Below are 8,641 nucleotides of genomic sequence, written 5' to 3'. Positions count from 1 at the left end.
GCATAGGGATTAGGGAAAGCTTTCTGTGTTGTAGTCAAATTCTTGTTAGTTAGAGTTTTCTGGTCAGGGTTAGGATTTAGTCTTAACCCAACCTATCATAGTTTACATGAAAACCATTAGTGATGATGAACACGATTAGTGAGATAATTAATTATCAGTTACACGTTAATTTACTGTTAATGAACTGTTAGTTAATGCTGATTACACTTTTACCTTCTTTTAAATAGTGGTTAATTAATATACTATTATACGTTAATAAGAATGTTTTATGACTTTAAACAGAAGGGATCGCCTAATTTTTAACAAAGAAATGTGACTGGGAAGACCTTTCACGGTTGAGTACGCTTGTCAGCAATGGATCTAAAAAGGCGGTATGAGGCTGAAATAGAATAAAATTCATAACGTTATGTAAAAGCTGGAAATAGAAGATACATGAGGATTTGGTCCCATGCATCCCATGTGGCATTTATCTTTTTATTTTTTCCTCCTGAGATTGAACTATAAGACTCAGCAGGCGTACGGTTTAATTTGAAGGAAATTAGCTTATTCGCATTGCAAGTGGAAAAGTGTGGCCGATGGTGTGTGAGAAGCACTCTCCTTCCATTTCGCGATAACAAGACCTTTGAGGGAGATTCCTAACCCCCTATCGGCTCTACTGAAAGTGTCCTGTGAAAGACAGCAGCGATGAAACCAGGGTTGTTAACTGAGTGCCTCCAAATTACTGCATGAAAGTGTGATTTACATACTCCTGAGACCATGAATAATAATCACATGCCAGGAGACAAAAAAATTGAAAATATACCAGCAAATGGTAGAATGTTAGCACAGGTTTGCAGTAGCATGTGAACGCTCACATGTGAGTATGAACGCTGACATGTGAATGCTCACATGTGAAGGCCCTAAGACCCCACTGCTCTTTGGCCAACGTCGCGGATGGTTGCGGAATCCGTTGCTACGTGACTACTGTCCTGTTAGTGGAGAACATGATCAGGAGGAGCCTCGCCTCTCTTGATATCATTCGTTACGTGGAATCTGAGTTATTTCGTTCTGCTGTTGAGCTTGGCATCTTAGCAAACAAACGGATGAAGGTAAGGGGGGGGGGGCTTCCTCACTGTGAAGGATTAAAGCTCGCTCCTGCCTCACTGGGATGCCGCCCGCTCACGTGATGAACAAACGGTGAGCGCTGCGCTCACAGACACGGGACATCATGGCCCGCTCGACACAAGATGAGAGACTTTACTAACGATTCAGAGCCTCCGTCACCCGATCAAGGACCCTCACCGGAGAGCTCTGACAACCGGTGTGCTGCTACCACAACTGAGCCACGCACACACAGAGACGGGCACAAAGACGCATACACTGCGCACACACACACGGACGCCACACACACCTACGCAAACACACCGACGCACACACACACACACGGACGCACACACTGACGCCAACACACTGACGTACGTACACCGACGCACACACAAACGGATACACAGACGCCAACGCACCCAATGATGCACACTCACCAATGCACACATACTGATCGACGCACACACATACACATTGACGCACACACACTGCTGCACACACACTGCTACACACACACTGACGTACACACACGGACGCACACACACGGACGCACACACAGACGTACACACACTGACTCACACACAGCAATGCACACACGGACGTACACACGGACGCACACGCAAGGAAGCACACACATCAGCGTACACACACCGACGCACGCACACTGACACACACATCCTGACCCACACACAACAACGCACAGAAACTGACATGCACATTTACGCACACACACCGGCGCAAACAAACTGCTGCACACACACTGACGTACACATACCGACGCACACACACTGTTGCACACATACTGACGCGCACACACCGACACACACGCTGCTGCACAGGCACTGAAGGACGCACGCCCACTGACGCACATGTGGGCACACACATTCATTCAGACAGACCTATTGAAACACACATACACACACACACACACCTATTGAAACACACACACACACACACACACACACACACGCACAGGTATGTAAGCGCTGTGTCTGAACCCAGATGAAACAGAGTGCTGGTGTAGACCGACTGGCAGAGCAGCCAAGGAAGACTTTGATGTTAATTTGGTTGATGAGCTCTGAGCTTCTCTTGGCTTGCGCAAATCAAAGACCTAATCTGTATTACTGATTCATACCTCGGTGCGATTCATATCCTACAGCGCTCACCTCTCCGCACACACCAAAATAAGAAAGACAGAAAAACTGAAAATGATTGGCCATTTTAGGCCTTTTCTCGTCTGCCTGGAGTCCAGTGGGTTCAGAAGTAAGTAGGTGTCTAATAATCTGCGATAATTATCAATCATATCATGACTCTTAACTATTAATGGGCACAGTACTAATAGCAATAGCAGACGTGGTATATTCATAGCATAGCAAACCCCATTTATTCAAGATGTGGGGGGCAATAATATACAAAGATATTGATATATTGATTACCAAGCAATCATAAAAGTGCTGCTCTTTCCCTCCCATTTAACTACATGAACAATTGCTGCCTTTAAACGTGTCTCAGTGCAATCAGAGGCGGGGTTTAGACCCTACAATGACCTTGTCCCCGCTGAACCTCTCATCACAGAGGACCTGTCCTGCTGATAGCAGACCCTCTCGGCATTTTGTGTCTCTTTGTGCTGACGTCGAGGCGCACCCGAAGACACTCGACATCGAAAAAGAGCAGGACAGGAGTTCAGAGCAGAGCGTTGGCAAGCTGCTTGGTGGAGAAAAAAAAAAATCACACGATATACACCAACCTTATTTCAGGAACAGAATAAATCGTTTAAAAGAAAAGAAGATTTTGGGTTCATTGGCCCTTTAAAACATCAAAAAAAATTCCAATGGCAGTATTGTATTTTTGACTCCAAATATGCACACGAAAATAAAACCAACGATTCCGACTCCAGTCACGGCAGGAAGTTTGACTCCTCACACGTGGTGAGAGATTAATCATGTCCGCCAAAACAATCTATTAATATCCTTATTCATGCGACACCGCCTTTAGCAGCGCGCAGTTCCGCCTCAGCCTCCCCCAAGGGACGGTGCGGACGGGACGCTGTTTACCAACGCTGAAAACTTTAATTACAGTGACAAATGCACTCTGTGAAGTGTTCCCGTCCAGGTAGGCACGCAGACACACGGAGCTGAACCCACCTATTGTCCCCAGTTTGATTCACTCCAGAGGACGCTCTATATGGAGAGAACAATTGATGTGTCTGTCCCCGAGGAGCGGCTCATCCGTCTCTGTCCAGTAGCATTATTAGTGCTCCACCACGGAGGAAGGTGCTAATGCGGCTCTATGCTAAGCACAGGGCTGCTAATGTTCCGCCTTCCTGCTCCTGAAACTGAACTGTTTGGATGTAAGTATGAACGCAGACACAGGGCGGGATGATGGTCCACACACACACACACACACACACACAAAGGATGATGGTCCACACACACACACACGCACACACAGACACACACACACAAAGGGTGATGGTCCACACACACAAACACACACAGCATGATGGTTCGCACACGCACACACACACAGGATCATGGTTCACACACACACACACACACACACACACACACACACACACACACACACACACACACACACACACACACACACACACACACACACACACACACACACACACACACACAGCATGATGGTTAATAAACACACACACACATGGGATAATGGTTCCACACACACACACACAAACACACACCCTCACACACACACACACACACACACACACACACACACACACACACACACACACACACACACACACACACACACACACACACACACACACATTGGCACTAGAGCTCCAAATACAGATCTATGGGCCATGGTTGGATGTACGTATGGGAGTATCCCGGGGGTTGAGCAGCTCCTTTGGATCTGCTACTAACCCTCCAGCAGTGCCTCGGTCCACGGCCACAGTACAGTACAACCATGAGCTGAAGGAACCAACTGAACGGGCTGGAGCTACTAACCCTCACACAAAAGGATGGGACTGTTGATGCAGTGTTTACGTGGATATGCTAATTTAAAGCACTTAGAGGATCAACCAGCACAGCAAGGGCTTCTAAAGAGGTCATTACATTCATACGTTTTCATAAACATATGCCCCCATACCGACATATCTGGGATAGCTAACATCGGCCGATTCAAGTAGCCAAGCACTATATTGGCTCACACATGAAGACGTACACACTGGCTTACCAACAAACTCCTGCACAGACAGAAATACATATAACCACACACACGCACGCAAACGCACGCGCACACACACACACACACACACACACACACACACACACACACACACACACACACACACACACACACACACAATACAAGATGATTAGATGCACATGCATATGCTTCACACATACCCATACCCTCCCATAATCAGACGCACCCAGATCCGCAAGCAGATGTACACACACAAAACCCAAACACACTCACATACACAAACACAAACACAAACACGCACACACACACACACACACACACACACATACACACACCGGAACAAGCAATCACAAACCATCTGCAAACACTCCGCAAACTGGTGGAAAAAGGTAATCAACAGCTTGTCCGACTGCTCATTACTCCTTCATTATGGAGCGGAAACAAATACAAAACACCTGAGCTTAGAAACAGCCCCCCTTATTGATGCTGACACACACACCCATGAACACCAGCACACACACACACACACACACACACACACACACACACACACACACACACCTGTCTCATTGTCATGCAGATGTCGATGTTGGATGAGAGGCAGACATTACGGCTCAGTTGGGCTCTCCACTTTGGGAAAAGCACAAACACACACACTCAAGGCCCACTGTGGTCTAACCAGCTAGCAGTGTGTGTGTGTGTGTGTGTGTGTGTGTGTGTGTGTGTGTGTGTGTGTGTGTGTGGGGCAGGGGGCTGGGATATATGCCTGTCTGTCGGCCTGCCAGTCTCTCGATCTATCTATCCATGTTATCTTTATTCCACAGCAGCGGAAGAAGTAATGAGTGCTTGATTGCAAAATAAGTACTAATTAATTGCTTTGGCAGATCGGCAGTGAGATCCGTTGCAACCCACCTAAGGTATCCACTCGAGTTTAAAATGTAGTCTGAAGCTCCCGCATACTTTATCTTGAATCTACCCTGCAGCTTTCGACACAATCATGAAGAAACAGCAACTTTATTTGGAATCTGTTATTAGGTTGCCTCTGCTCCTCAGAGGGAACATCAGAAAGTTGACCGCGAGTCTTCGCCGGACGACCCTTTCCTGAATAGCGTGGAGGACAGGAGTGTGTAACCTTTCATGTGCAATCGTTTACCTGGTTGAACTGTTGGTACTCGAGCGGTCGATGTCGACCCACAACACGCTCCGCGGGCCAGTTTCTCTTCACCACCTCTCTAACAGGCGTTAGTAAATATGTGATAATTCTGAATCGCTGGGGAGCGAAACACCCCATCTCATCTTGTACCTCTCCCAGCCCTCCCAGCAGTGTTTGTCTGTGATTAAAGGTGGACTGTAAGCCCGCTACTGAAGTCAGAAGACATCATGTACCGTGTTGTTGCAAATGCCCAGGCAAGGCTAACTATTACTCCTTATCAAACATTTATCACGATGATCATTAATTCAACCTCAAGGCTGGGCTCCGGTGCTCGGAGAGACCCGCTTGAAGTTCATCTCTCTGCCTCCCGCGGGCTCCTCCATCACTCTCCCGGGTGTTATGAAACAGCCCTTCACATGTGTGCGTGTGCATGCGTATTTGTGTGTGTAAGCGTGCGTCCATGCGTGCGTTTGTATGAGTGTGTAAGTGTGTGGGTGTGTGTGTGAGAGCCTGTGCTAGCGGCACATTGATGGTTGCGGCCAATAGGGCTCTTTTATGCTCACCTCGCCTGTGACCTCATCTTTTTACATTTCTACGAGTTCCAATTTATATTCCAACTTTTGGACTCTTTCCCCCACAGAGAATCTCTCTCTCTCTCTCTCTCTCTCTCTCTCTCTCTCTCTCTCTCTCTCTCTCTCTCTCTCTCTCTCTCTCTCTCTCTCTCTCTCTCTCTCTCTCTCTCTCTCTCTCTCTCTCTCTCTCTCTCTCTCTCTCTCTCTCTCTCTCTCTCTCTCTCTCTCTCTACGTTACTCCCCCCCTCTCCCTTTCTTTCCCTCTCTCCCTCTCTCCCTCTCTCCCTACGTTACTCCCCCTCCCCGTCTTGCCTCTATTGCTGTTGTGGTCCCTCTCCCCTTTTCATCCTCTCTTTCTGTCTCTATTCATCTGTCCTCCTCCCCTCACCGTCTTGCTCTCTATGGTATTTTTATGAAGTCTCCCTCTGAAGTCTCCCACACTAGCTGTGCTGCACAAACCTCTGTCTCTCTTTCTTACTTTCTTATGTTCCTTCATTCCCTTTCTCTTCTTTCCTTTCCTTTCTATCTTTATCTACTTTTTCTTTCTTTCCTACCCTCCGCATGCCCCTCCGCACCCAGAGATGTGTGTGTGCATGTGAACACACGTGCACACACAGATCACCCCCCCCACACACACACACACACACACACACACACACACACACAAAGACAGACATTGGAGTGGGTCTAAACACACGTGTCGTTACCTCCCTGTAAAACAACTGTCAGCCATCCAACCAGCCTGCCGGCCATCCTTCTGTTCCCACAGACCCTTGCCCCCCACCCTCCCCCTCCCACACACACACACACAGAGCCCTGTCCAACATCTGCACCTAACCCCCCCCCCCCCCCATCCCCCCACCCTAAACACACACACCTTGGAATGCGGGGCTCTCCTGATGGCTGTAGCAGGGTCACAGGGTCACCACCTGAGGCAATGGGGAGAGATCAGATTGTGTGTGTGTTTCTGTGTGTTTGTGGTGTTTGGTGTGTGTGTGTGTGTGTGTGTGTGTGTGTGTGTGTGTGTGTGTCTGATGATAGTGTACTGATAGCACCACTTTAAAGGCCTTGTCTTTGTCTCTCCGGGAGCTGCAGCCTCGGGCCCCACACAGATGTGGTTGTATCTCGGCGCCGGCTCTTGTGTCCTGGGGGCTTTTCTCCTCCGATACGGGGCTGAACCAGGGGGACATCCAGACACGGCTCGGACTATAAATAGTCGACCCTTGAACCTGTCTTCAAATTTTTCGTTTTTTAACTGGGAAAAGAACGAATACACATTATTGAAAATCCAGCTAATTATTTTATCGTGAATTCAGTAATAATCCTGCTTATTCAATCTAAAAGATGCCAAAAAAAATGTTACAAACTTGTAAAGTTGAAGATTCTCTATTTTTCAGAATATTTTTTATTGGGTGCTAAGGGTGATATGAAACAGCCCTTCACATGTGTGTGTGTGTGCATGTGTATTTGTTTGAGCACATGAGCATGTGTGTAAGTATATGTGTGTTTGTAGGCACATGGGAAGGTGTGTGCAAGTGTGCATGTGTTTCTGTGTGTGCGTGCGTGTGTGTGTGTGCACATGTGTTTGAGGTTGCAAGTTTGTCTGTGTGTTTGGAAGTAAATGTGTATGTGTGTGCGCCATTGTGTGTGTGTGTGTGTGTGTGTGTGTGTGTGTGCGCGCGCGAGGGCGTGAGTGAGTGGGTGAGAACCTGTGCTTGCGGCACATTGATGGCGAGGGTTGCGGCCAATAGGGTTCGCTCATGCTAACCTCGCCTGTGACCTCATCTTTTTTCATTTTTACGAGTTCCAATTTATGCTCCGACATTTGGACCCTTTGCCCACAGAGCATCTCTCTCTCTCTCTCTCTCTCTCTCTCTCTCTCTCTCTCTCTCTCTCTCTCTCTCTCTCTCTCTCTCTCTCTCTCTCTCTCTCTCTCTCTCTCTCTCTCTCTCTCTCTCTCTCTCTCTCTCTCTCTCTCTCTCTCTCTCTCTCTCTCTCTCTCGCCTCTATTGCTGTTGTGGTCCCTCTCCCCTTTTCATCCTCTCTTTCTGTCTCTATTCATCTGTCCTCCGTCCCTCACGGTCTTGCTCTCTATGGTATATTTATGAAGTCTCCCTCTGAAGTCTCCCACACTAGCTGTGCTGCGACGACCTTCTCACATGCCTGTTCATGTGAACAGACACACAAACACACACCAACCCACACACAAACACACGGACAAACACACAAAGACAGGCATTGGAGTGGGTCTAAACACACGTGTCGTTACCTCTCTGTAAAACAACTGTCAGCCATCCAACCAGCCTGCCTGCCATCCTTCTGTTCCCACAGACCCCTGCGCAGCATCTGCACCTACCCCCCAACACACACACACACACACACACACACACACACACACACACACACACACACACACACACACACACACACACACACACACACACACACACACACACACACACACACACACACACACACACACACACACACACACACACACCTTGGAATGCGGTGCTCTCCTGATGGCTGTAGCCAGGTCACAGGGTCACCACCTGAGGCTTTGGGGATAGATCAGATTGTGTGCGTGTGCGCGTGTGTGCGCGCGTGCGTGCGTGCGTGCGTGCGTGTGTGTGTGTGTGTGTGT

This window comes from Gadus chalcogrammus, chromosome 10 (genome assembly GCF_026213295.1).
Source record: "Gadus chalcogrammus isolate NIFS_2021 chromosome 10, NIFS_Gcha_1.0, whole genome shotgun sequence".
NCBI classification, from domain to species: Eukaryota; Metazoa; Chordata; class Actinopteri; order Gadiformes; family Gadidae; genus Gadus; species Gadus chalcogrammus.
This window is presented reverse-complemented; position numbering follows the sequence as displayed.